At 49.3% G+C, this 12,803-nt stretch overlaps 1 pseudogene; it reads left to right on the top strand.

The window, feature by feature from the left end:
• The first annotated feature begins 4,950 nt into the window (after positions 1-4,950).
• On the top strand, positions 4,951-5,624 carry LOC100392050 (large ribosomal subunit protein eL19 pseudogene; annotated as a pseudogene).
• Positions 5,625-12,803: the final 7,179 nt, after the last annotated feature.

Genomic DNA, 12,803 nt, shown 5'->3' with positions numbered 1-12,803 from the left:
CTGGGATTCCAGCTGTGAGCCATCATGTCCAGCCTTGCCTCTACAAAAAATTAACTGGCACAGTGGTGCATATCTGTAGTCCCAGCTACTCATGAGGCTAAGGTTAGAGAATCCCTTGAACCCCAGAGTTTGAGACTGCAGTGAGCTAAGATCACACCACAGCACTCCAGCCTGGGTGACCAAACACGGCCTTATCTAAAAAAAAAAAAAAAAAAATACAAAACCCCAGGCAAGGTGGCTGGCTCATGCCTGTAATCCCAGCACCTCGGGAGGCCAAGGCAGGTGGATGACTTGAGGCCAGGAGTTTGAGACCAGCCTGGTCAACATGGCAAAACCCCATCTCTACTAAAAATACAAAAATGAGCCAGGTGTGATGGCAGGTGCCTGTAATCCCAGCTGCTTGGAAGGCTGAGGCACAAGGATTGCTTGAACTATGGACGCAGAGGTGGCAGTGAGCCAAGATCACACGACTGCACTCCAGCCTGGGTGACAGAGCAAGAATGTCTCAAAAATAAATAAATACGTAAAAAAATTAATTAATAACTTAAAAAATGACAACCACCACAAAAATCTCAATACACTAAGGTGAGCGACAGTATTTGTTTCCAAGGCCGCCTGAAACGAAGTATCACAACAGGGTGGAATTTTGTTATCTCATAGTACTAAAGGCCAGAAGTCTGAAATCAAGGTGTCAGCTGAGCCACGCTCTCTGTAGCCTCTCAGGAAGGGAAGGATCCTTCCTGGCCTCTTCCAGTCTGGTGTTGCTGGCAACCCCTGGCATTCTCGGGCTGGCAGATGCACCACTCCCATCCCTGTCTGGGTAGTCACGGGGCATCCTCCCTGTGTGTCTCTCCTGTTCTTTTTGTCTTGGTTACGTTTTGGAACAGGGTCTCGCTCTGTTGCCCAGGCTGGATTGCAGTGGCTCAATCATGGCTTGAACTCCTGGGCTCAAGTGATCACTCCGGCCTCAGTACCCCATGAGTAGCTGGGATCACAGGCATGCATCACCACAGCCGGCTGACGTTTTTTTTTTTTTTTGAGATGGAGTTTCACTCTGTTGCTCAGGTTGGAACGCAATGACACGATCTTGGCTCACTGCAACCTCCACCTCCCAGTTCAAGCGATTCTTCTGCCTCAGTCTCCTGAGTAGCTGGGATTACAGGCATGCACCACCACATCTGGCTAATTTTTGTATTTTTAGTAGAGATGGGGTTTCACCATGTTGGCCAGGTTGGTCTAGAACTCATGACCTCAGGTGATCCGCCCTCCTCGGCTTCTCAAAGTGCCGAGATTACAGGCGTGAGCCCCCCGCGCCTGGCCTCATTGTTTTTTTAATTTTAATAGAATCAGGGTCTCACTATGTTGGCCAGGATGACGTCAAACTCCTGAGCTCAAGGGATCCTTTCGCCGTGGCCTCCCAATGTCCTGGGACTACTGGCATAAGCCACCATGCCCAGTCCTCTCCTCTTCTTGTAAAAACATCAGTCATCTTGGATTAAGGGCTCCTGTCTGATCACATTCTTTTTTTTTTTTTTTTTTTCTGAGATGGAGTTTCACTCTTGTTTCCTAGGCTGGAGTGCAATGGTGCAATCTAAGCTCACCACAACCTCCCCCTCCTGGGTTCAAGCGATTCTCCTGTCTCAGCCTCCCGAGTACGTAGGATTACAGGCATGCGCCACCATACCCAGCTAATTTTGTATTTTTAGTAAAGACAGAGTTTCTCCATGTTGGTCAGGGTGGTCTCGAACTCCCGACCTTGGGTGATTCTCCCTCCTCAGCCTCCCAAAGTGCTGGGATGACAGGCATGAGTCACCATGCCCAGCCTGTTTAACCACATTCTAACTACTGTAATCACACTGGCAATTACCCTATTTCCAAATAAGGTCACATTGAGAGGTACTGTGGGGTTAGGACGTCAACGTATCTCTTTGCGGGACACAATTCAGCCTATGACGGCCCACAAAGATGTCTGACCCTAATCCCTGGAACCTCTGTCTGTCTTTGCAGGACACAATTCAGCCTATGACAGCCCGCAAAGATGTCTGACCCTAATCCCTGGAACCTCTGTCTGTCTTAGGCTACTTGGCAGAAGGACTTTGCCGATGTGTTTGAAGTTGCAGGCCTTGCGGATGAGGCAATTATCTTGGATTAGCCAAGTGTGCCCAGTCCATTCCCTGAATCCTTAGAATTGGGGAATGGAGCCCAGGCACAGTGGCTCAGACCTATAATCCCAGCACTTTAGGAGGCTGGGGCAGGTGGATCACTTGAGGCTGGGAGTTCAAGACCAGCCTGACCAACATGGTGAAACCCCAACTCTACTAAAAATACAAAACTAGCCGGGTGTGGTGGTGCACGCCTGTAATCCCAGCTACTCGGGAGGCTGAGGCAGGAGAATCTCGTGAAGCCAGGAGGCGGAGGATGCAGTGAGCCAAGATCATGCCATTGCACTCCAGCCTGGGTAACAAGAGCGAAACTCTGTCTCAAAAAAAAAAAAAAACAAGAAAGAAAGGATTGGGGAATGGAGAAAAAGAGCCAAGAGAAGGCAGGAGATGTGGGATAAGGCAAAGACATGACCTGCTATTGCTGACTTTGAAGACAAAGGTCGCCACAAGCCTAGGAATGCCAGCAGCCCCTGAGGCTGAGAACGTCACACAGAGGACAGCCGGCAGAACTGAATTCTGCTCACAGTCTGAACACCTGTGGAAACAGATTCATCTGCAGAGCATCCAGAGGGAGCCCTGCCCACACCTTGATGTTGAGGCAAGAGAATAGGGCCTCAAGGCAGGAAACCTAAGGACCTCCTAGAACTAAATGAAAGGGAAAGGCTTCAGCTGTGACAGGAAACAGCCTTTTCATTGACTTTGTAACTTTACTACATCCTCTTTATCTACATAGGCTCTACACCAAATAAATAACTTTATTTTTTTATTTTTGAGATGGAGTTTCGCTCTCGTTATCCAGGCTGAAGTGCAATGGCGCAATCTCGGCTCACCGCAACCTCCGCCTCCTGGGTTCAGGGAATTCTCCTGCCTCAGCCTCCTGAGTAGCTGGGATTACAGGCACGCGCCACCGTGCCCAGCTAATTTTTGTATTTTTAGTAGAGACGGGGTTTCACCTTGTTGACCAGGATAGTCTCGATCTCTTGACCTCGTGATCCACCTGCCTCGGCCTCCCAAAGTGCTGGGATTACAGGCGTGAGCCACTGTGCCTGGCTAGTAAATAACTTTATAACTTCACTGTATCCTCTTTTTTTTACATAGGGCACACAGCAAGTAACCAGGGGAAACCTCTAGAGAGTATTCAAAGCCCAGAAAATTCTGTATCTGGGCTCTTGAGCCACTCTGCTCCGCCCACTCCCACTCTGTAGCGTGCGCTTTCGTTCTCAATAAATCTGTTTTGTTGCTTCATTCTTTCCTTGCTTTGTTTGTGCATTTCTTCCAACTCTGTTAAAACATGCCAAGAACTTGGACACCCTCCACCGGAAACAATGTCACCGTGAGGCGCTAAGCAAAGGAGCCAGGTTAGCCCCAGTTTACGTGACTTTCTGACCCACAGAACTTAGAGATGAAAAATCTGGCCAGGTGCGGTGGCTCAGGCATATGATCCCAGCACTTTGGGAGGCTGAGGCGGGCGGATCGCCTGAGGTCAGGAGTTCAAGACCAATATGATGACCAATATGATGAAACCCTGTCTCTACTAAAAATACAAAAATTAGCCAGGCATGGTGACACGCACCTGTAGTCCCAGCTACTCAGGAGGCTGAGAGAGAATTGCTTGAACCCGGGAGGCGGAGGTTACAGTGAGCTGAGATCACACCACTGCACTCCAGCCCGGGCCCCCAGTTTAACTCCATCTTAAAAAAAGAAAGAAAGAAATGAGCACTGGTATGACACCATGCGCTACACTGTGAACTGGAGTTACGTTTCGCCGTCGTGTAAGTAATGTCTTTTCGCTGTTTCAGAGCCCAATCTAGGATCCCGTCTTGCATTTAGTTATCAGGTCTTTTCAGCCTCCAGTTTTGTTGTTGGTTTTCTGTTTTTTCAGACAGTCTTGCTCTGTCGCCACGCCGGAGTGCAATGGTGCGATCTCGTCTCACTGTAACCTCTGCCTTCCGGGTTCAAGCGATTCCCCTGCCTCAGCCTCCTGAGGAACTGAGACTAAGTGCCCACTACCACCACACCTGGCTAATTTTTGTATTTTTAGTAGAGACAGGGTTTCACCATGTTGGCCAGGATGGTCTCGATCTCTTGACCTCATGATCTGCCCGCCTTGGCCTCCCAAAGTGCTGGAATTACAGGCATGAGCTACCGCGCCCGGCCCTGTTGTTGTTATTTTAATTCTAGAGACTGAGGCTTGCTGTGGAGTATGATTTTGGTTCGCTGCAGCCTCAATCTCCCAAGGTTCATGTGGTCCTCCCACCTCAGCCTCCCAAGTAGCTGGGACTTCAGACATGTACCACCACACGTGGCTACGTTTTAAACATTTTTTGTAGAGACAGAGTCTCACTAGGTTGCCTAGGTTAGTCTCAAACTCTTGGGGTCAAGCCATCCACCCACTTCAGCCTCTCAAAGTGCTGGAATTACAGGCATGAGCCACTGATCCTGGCCAGCAATTGTGAGATAATAAATATGTATTTAAGCCTCTAAGTTTGGGGCAATTTTTCAGAGCAGCAATAAAAAAACGAATGATACAGGAGTTAAGAAATGACTTACGCAGGTAGGGAGGGTACAGGAGTCCTCGGGAAGGTTTTCCTTTTAATGAAAAGCAGCTCCAAATCCTTTTCCTTTCCAACAAAGCAGCTTGTAAAATGGAGCCGCAGACACAGATGCCAGCAGTTGTGCCAACCATGTTCAAAATGGCGGCCCCTTCTTCACTCTATCAGCCACGTGTATAGTCAGAAGCACACAAGATAGCGCTGGTCAATTTGCATAATAAGATTAAGGTGGTGTAGCCTTTCGCTGCTGCTGCCGCAGCCATGAGTATGCTCAGGCTTCAGAAGAGGCTCGCCTCTGGTGTCCTCCGCTGTGGCAAGAAGAAGGTCTGGTTGGATCCGAATGAGACCAGTGAAATCGCCAATGCTAACTCGCGTCAGCAGATCCGGAAGCTGATCAAAGATGGGCTGATCATCCGAAAGCCCGGGCTCGCTGCCGGAAAAACACCTTGGCCCGCCGGAAGGGCAGGCACATGGGCATAGGTAAGCGTAAGGGTACAGCCAATGCCCGAATGCCAGAGAAGGTCACGTGGATGAGGAGAATGAGGATTCTGCGCCGGCTGCTCAGAAGATACCGGGAATCTAAGAAAATTGATCGCCACATGTATCACAGCCTGTACCTGAAGGTGAAGGGGAATGTGTTCAAAAACAAGCGGATTCTCATGGAACACAACCACAAGCTGAAGGCAGACAAGGCCCGCGAGAAGCTCCTGGCTGACCAGGCTGAGGCCCGCAGGTCTAAGACCAAAGAAGCACGAAAGCGCCGTGAAGAGCGCCTCCAGGCCAAAAAGGAGGAGATCACCAAAACTTTGTCCAAGGAGGAAGAGACCAAGAAATAAAAGCTCCCCCTTTGTCTGTACATACTGGCCTCCGTGATTACATAGATCAGCCATTAAAATAAAACGAGCCTTTATCTGCTAAAAAAAAAAAAAAAAAAAGATTAAGGTGGTGTAGCCGGGCGCGGTGGCTCACCCCTATAATCCCAGCACTTTGGGAGGCCGAGGCGGGTGGATAACGAGGTAGAGATCGAGACCATCCTGGTCAACAAGGTGAAACCCCTTCTCTACTAAAAATACAAAAATTAGCTGGGCATGGTGGTGCGCGCCTGTAGTCCCAGCTATTCGGGAGGCTGAGGCAGGAGAATTGCCTGAACCCAGGAGGCGGAGGTTGCGGTGAGCGAGATCGTGCCATCCATTGCACTCCAGTTTGGGTAACAACAGCGAAACTCCGTGTCAAAAAAAAAAAAAAAAAGATTAAGGTGGTGTTCCAAGCCTTCCCTGTGTGGTATGTAAATGTTATACCTGATTGCACCAATCCGTGAGCCATATGTAAATCAGGTACCGCCTCCTCAAACCTGACTGTAAAATCTGGCAGGTCTTTTCCTCCCAGAAACCCTTGTTTCTATATACAGAAAGCTGATTCTCTTTCTCTTCTGCCTATTAAACCTCTGCTCCTAAACTCCTCATGTGTGTCTGTGTCCTCAATTTTCCTGGCACAAGATGACAAACCCCAGGGTATATACCCCAGATAACGCAGCTACTTCACTAATGCAAGGCCAGGTGTGGTGGTTCACACCTGTAATCCCTGCACTTTGAGAGGCCAAGGCAGGTGGATGGCTTGAGTTCAGGAGATCAAGACCAGCCTGGGCAACAAAGCAAGACCTTGTCTCTAAAAAAAGAAAAGAAATTAGCCAAGTGTGGAGCCATTATGTTGCCCAGGCTGGTCTCAAACTCCTGGCCTCAAGTGATCCTCCCACAGCAGCCTCCCAAAGTGATGGGATCACAGGTGTGAGCCACCACGCCCAGCCCATGTTGTTTTCACTGTGGGAAGGTTGCAGGCAGGAACCAGGCAGGCAGCTCAAATGTATGGTCACACATTGTCACATACCTGTCGGCTCACTCACCCCAGAGGCTTGGGCAGTATCTCAAGGTATTGCCTCCAAGATACTTAACATTACAAAGGGAAAGATGTTAAATTTACAGTGGAAAAGCCCAGCAGATACCACGTTAACCAGGCATCAAATACAGTGGGGGTTGAATGGGAATCCAAGAATCCAGGGCCCAGCCCCTCCTTCCTCAGACCTAGGACCCCAAAAGATAGGGCTACATCCAAATACCTGGAACCTGTATTACTTTATTACTAGAGTCAGGGGTCTCTAGAGGGACAGAACAGGATAGATACAGCTCTAAAGGGGAGTTTATTAACTATAACTCACACGATCACAAGGTCCCACAATAGGACATCTGCAAGCCGAGAAGCAAGGAGAGTCAGCCCACGTCCCAAAACTGAAGAACTTGGAGTCTGATGTTCGAGGGCAGGATGCATCCAGCACGGGAGAAAGATGTAGGCTGGGAGGCTAGGCCCGTCTAGTCCGTTCACATTTTTCTGCCTGCTTTCTATTCTAGCCAGACTGGCAGCTGACTAAATGGTGCCCACCCAGATGAAGGGTGAGTCTGCCTTTCCCAGCCAGCTGACTCAAATGTTCATCCCCTTTGGCGACACCCTCACAGACACACCCAGGAACAATACTCTGCCTCCTTCAATCAAGTTGACTGACACCCAGTATTAACCATCGCAGAATCACTGCAGATGCAGATAAAGACCTTGAGAGGAGATCCTCTCGCCTCCCCTGTGTGGGCCATCGATCCAATGACAAGCGACTTTGGAAGACAAAGGTGGAGAGGGATCTGAGACAGAGGAAAGCATCCTGGAAAAGGGAAGCAGAAACTGCGGTTGGGAGACAGAAGCAAAGGTTAGAAGCGATGTTTGCTCATCTCTGCTTGCTAACGTGACTGCACAAAGTCCCCTGGCTCTGTGATGACGTGCAGCTCCCCAGAAAAATGCTTTGAAATTAGCCGGGCATGGTGGTGGATACCTGTGATCCCAGCTTCTGGGGAGGCTGAGGCAGGAGAATCGCTGGAGCCCAGGAGGTGGAGGTTACAGTGAGCCAAGATCGCACCACTGCACCCCAGTGTGGGTGATGGAAGTGAAACTGTGTCTCAAAAAAAAAAAAAAAGATGCTTTCAAGACTAAACAGGAGAGGCCTTGTGCAATGGCTCACACCTGTTACCCCAACACTGTGAGAGGCTTAGGTGGGCCGATGACTTGAGCCCAGGTGTTCAAGATGAGGCTGGGCAACCTAGCAAGACCCCATCCTACAAAAAACAAAAAATACAAAAATTAGGCCGGCATGGTGGCATGCACCTATAGTCCCAGCTACTCAGGAGGTTCAGATGTGAGAGTTGCCTGAATCTGGGAGGCTGAGGCTGCAGTGAGCCGTGATTGCACCACTGTGCTCCCGCCTGGGTGACAAAGTGAGACTATGTCTCAAAAGAACAATAACAAAACAAACAAAAAACAATTGCTGTAGGTCCGAAATATCGCAGAGAGCTTAGCTATGTGTTCTCTTTCCCCCTGCTGCAATCCACGTGCTGAAGAGGGCTGTGGTCTCATTAGAGACTCATCTGGAGAAAGATCTGCTTCCAAGCTCCCTTGGGCTGCTAGTAAAATTCATTTCTGTTTGGCTTTCTGACTGAGGGCCCCAGAGTCTTACTGGCTGTCATCTGGAAGTGGCCCTCAGCCACACACAGTTCCTTGTTAAGAAGGCTTCCTGGCCAGGCATGATAGCTCACACCTGTAATGCTAACACTGGGAGGCTGAGATGGGAGGATTGCTTGAGCCCAGGAGTCTAAGACCAGCCTGGGCAATATGGCAAAACCCTGTCTCTCCAAAAAAAAAAAGAAAAAATTTAATTAGCTGGATGTGGTGGCACCTGTGGCCCCAAGCTACTTATGAGGCTGAGACAGGAGAAGCACTTGAGCTCGGAGGTTGGGGCTGCAGTGAGCTGTGACTGCGCTACGGCACTCCAGCCTGAGCCACAGACTGGGACCCTGTCTTTGGGGAAAAAAAAAATCCGCGATGATGGAGTCTAATTAACAGAATGATAACCCATTTCCTTTGCCATATCCCATTGTGGGAAAGGAAGTCACAGATCCCACTATGCTCCAGAAGATCATACAGAAGTGTGGATCACTGGGGGTCAACTCAGGGCCTGTGCACCACAGGGATGGGTTTGGAAATGTAATCCAATGTAAGAATTGCGTTGTCGACCGGGCGCGGTGGCTCAAGCCTGTAATCCCAGCACTTTGGGAGGCCACGGTGAGAGGATCCCTTGACTCCAGGAGTTCCGCACCAGCACGGGCAACATAGGGAGACCCTGTCTCAAAAAAATAAAAAGTAAAAATTAATAAAAGTTAAAAACAAAAATAAGTGGCTGGGCATGATGGCTCACATCTATAATCCCAGCATTTTGGGAGGTTGAGGATTAGAGTCATGATTTTGTTGTTAGGTTGGTATTATTATTATGTTTGACTCAGAAGCAATGAGGGTTAGAGGATCGCCTGAGGTCGGGAGTTTGAGACCAGCCTGACCAACATGGAGAAACCCCATCTCTACTGAAAATACAAAATTAGCCGGGTGTAGTGGCGCACGCCTGTAATCCCAGCTACTCCAAAGGCTGAGGCAGGAGAATCTTTTGAACTCAGGAGGCGGAGGTTCCCGTGAGCCAAGATCGTGCCACTGCACTCCAGCCTGGGCAATAAGAGTGAAACTCCATCACAAAATAAATAAATAAATAAAAATTTAAAAATAATAAATTTCAAAAAAGAATAAGAGGGTTGAGGCTGAGGTGTTTGCAGTTTGTATTCTTTTTTTTTCTTTTTTTGAGACGGAGTTTCGCTCTTGTTACCCAGGCTGGAGTGCAATGGCGTGATCTCGGCTCACCGCAACCTCCGCCTCCTGGGTTCAGGCAATTCTCCTGCCTCAGCCTCCCGAGTAGCTGGGATTACAGGCACGCGCCACCGTGCCCAGCTAATTATTTCTATTTTTAGTAGAGACGGGGTTTCACCATGTTGACCAGGATGGTCTCGATCTGTTGACCTCGTGATCCACCCGCCTCGGCCTCCCAAAGTTCTGGGATTACAGGCGTGAGCCACCGCGCCCGGCCGCTGCGGTTTGTATTCTTTATTACTATGTTTAAAAAAAAAACTTACCCCAAAGCATAGCAGCTTGAATTAACAAGCATTTATTCTCTCACATAGTCGATAAGAGTCAGGAAATCGAAAGTGGCTTAGCTAAGGTGGTTCTGGCTCAGTGTCCCTCATCAGGTCATGGTTAAGGTGTCAGCCAGGTGACGGTCATCTGAAGGCTTGACTGGGACTGGAGTATCTGCCTCCGAGATGGCAGCTGCCTGGAGGTCTCAATTCTTCACCACGTGGGCCTCTCCGTAGGTAGCTTGAGTGTCCTCATGACATGGCAGTGGGCATCCCCAGAGTAAGTGACTGAGAAGCAGAGCATGAAGGAAGCCATAGTGTCTTTTGTGACCTCGTTACTTCTACCACATTATTTTCGTTATTAAAAAAAAAGGCTGGACGCAGTGGCTCATGCCTGTAATCTCAGCTCTTCGGGAGGCCAAGGCAGGTGGATCACGAGGTCAGGAATTCAAGACCAGGCTGGCCAACACAGTGAAACCTTGTCTCTGCTAAAAATACAAAAATTAGCTGGGTGTGGTGGTGGATGCCCGTAATCCCAGCTACTTGGGAGGCTGAGGCAGAGAATTGCTTGAACCCAGGAATGGAGGCTGGAGTGAGCTGAGATCGTGCCACTGCATACCAGCCTGGGCAACAGAGGAAGACTCTGTCTCAAAAATAATAATAATAAAAAATAAAAAGAGTCTTGAATGCAGCCCACACTCAAGGGGTGGGGAATTAATCTCCACCTTTTGGAGGAAAGAGTATGAAAGTACTCTTGGATTTTTTTTTTTTTTTTTTTTTTTTGAGATGGGGTTTCACTCTTGTTGCACAGGCTGGAGTGCAAAGATATGATCTCAGCTCACTGCAACCTCCACCTCCTGGGTTCAAGCGATTCTCCTGTCTCAGCCTCCCGAGTAGCTGGGATTACAGTCACACACCATCATGCCTGGCTAATTTTTGTATTTGTAGTAGATACTGGTTTTCATGGTATTGGTCAGGCTCGTCTCAAACTCCTGACCTCAGTTTATCCACCTGCCTTGGCCTCCCAAAGTGCTGGGATTGCAGGTGTGAGTCACTGCACTCGGCCTGTGGACATTTTTAAACCATCACGGAGTTGGCGGTCTGGCTGTGGAGGTCGGGCTGGTAGAGGCTCAGCCATTTAGAATTTTGATTTTGTTGCTGGGTTGGTATTATTGTGTTTGACTCAATGAGGGTTAGAGTCACGGAGTACTGGAACACGGTAGTGGTGGGTTGGATGGCTGGGATTTGGTGGTGACATGTCGGTAGTTGGGCTGGTGGAGATTGGGACGTCGGAGGTGGTGGGAGTAGAGTAAAGGTGTGCTCAATCATCACCACGGGTCCAGTGGAGGCCTGGTGACGGTGGAAACGTCGTCACCACGGGTCCAGTGGAGGCCTGGTGACGGTGGAAATGAGAAGAGCTATCTGCTGGGAATGGTGGAGCTTGGAGTTGGACATTATGTTGGTCGTGTGGTTTTTTTTTTTTTGAGACGGAGTTTCGCTCTTGTTACCCAGGCTGGAGTGCGATGGCGGGATCTCGGCTCACCGCAACCTCTACCTCCTGGGTTCAGGCAATTCTCCTGCCGCAGCCTCCGGAGTAGCTGGGATTACAGGCACGTGCCACCATGCCCAGCTGATTTTTTGTATTTTTAGTAGAGACGGGGTTTCACCATGTTGACCAGGATGGTCTCAATCTCTTGACCTCGTGATCCACCTGCCTCGGCCTCCCAAAGTGCTGGGATTACAGGCTTGAGCCACCGCGCCCGGCCGGTTGTGTGGTTCTAATTGTAGTTGAGTCATTGGGTAGAGTGAGGAGTCGTTGATTGCTGGAATCAAGGCGGCAGTTAGGGTGGTGGGCACTGGCCAGTGTATTTCCTAGTTATGGGAGCTGAATCCACCATTGAGGAAGAGGTTGAAATGGCTGGGGTAGGCTGGGCGCAGTGACTCACGTCTGTAATCCCAGCTCTTTGGGAGGCCAAGGCGGGCAGATCAGGAGGTCAGGAGTTCGAGACTAGTCTGGCCAACATAGTGAAACCCTGTCTCTACTAAAAATACAAAAAATTAGGTGTGGTGATGTGCGCTTGTAATCCCAGCTACTCAGGAGGCTGAGGTCGGAGAATCACATGAACCCGGGAGGCAGAGGTTGCAGTGAGCCGAGATCACGCCATTGCACTCCAGCCTGGGTAACTGTGCAAGACTCCATCGCAAAAAAAAAAAAAAAAAATTGGCTGGAGTAGGCCAGGCGCAGTGGCTCACGTCCATAATCCCAGCACTTTGGGAGGCCAAGGTGGGCGAATCATTTGAGGTCAGGAGTTCCAGAACAGCCTGACCCACATGGTAAAACCACAAAACCCCATCTCCACTAAAAAATTAAAAAAAAAAAAAAATTAGCTGCGTATGGTGGCGCATGCCTGTAGTCCCAGCTACTCCAGAGGCTGAGGTGGGGGGAATCTCTTGAACCCAGAAGGCAGAGATTACAGTGAGCCATGATTAAGCCACTGCACTCCAGCCTGGGTGACAGAGCGACTCTGTCTCAAAAAGAAAAGGCTGGAGTTGGGTAATAAAAATTTCAGTGAGTTCGTTTGGGGATTGTCTTTTTTTTTTTGAGATGGAGTCTCTGTCACCCAGGCTGGAATGCAGTGGCATAATCTTGGCTCACTGCAACCTCCAACTCCCTAAAGTGATTCTCCTGCTTCAGCCTCCCAACTAGCTGGGATTACAGGCATATGCCACCACGTCCAACTAACTTTTGTATTTTTAGTAGAGACAGGGTTTCACCATTTTGGCCAGGATGGTCTTGATCTCCTGACCTCGTGGTCTGACCACCTCAGCCTCTCAAACTGCTGGAATTACATGTGTGAGCCACCGCGCCCGGCTTGTTTGGGGATTGTCAATTGAGGTGGCTGGATCTTTAGGTTTGGAAATGGATTTGAGGTAGATGGTGGTGCTGGGGCAGCAGGAATTAGGCTCAGGAGAAATTGTGAGGTTGTGTTTGTTTGGTATGAAAGAAATGGACATGGAGGACTCTAAGCAGGTGTTGCGAG

The sequence above is a fragment of the Callithrix jacchus genome, chromosome 22 (genome assembly GCF_049354715.1).
Source record: "Callithrix jacchus isolate 240 chromosome 22, calJac240_pri, whole genome shotgun sequence".
NCBI classification, from domain to species: Eukaryota; Metazoa; Chordata; class Mammalia; order Primates; family Cebidae; genus Callithrix; species Callithrix jacchus.
This window is presented reverse-complemented; position numbering and strand designations above follow the sequence as displayed.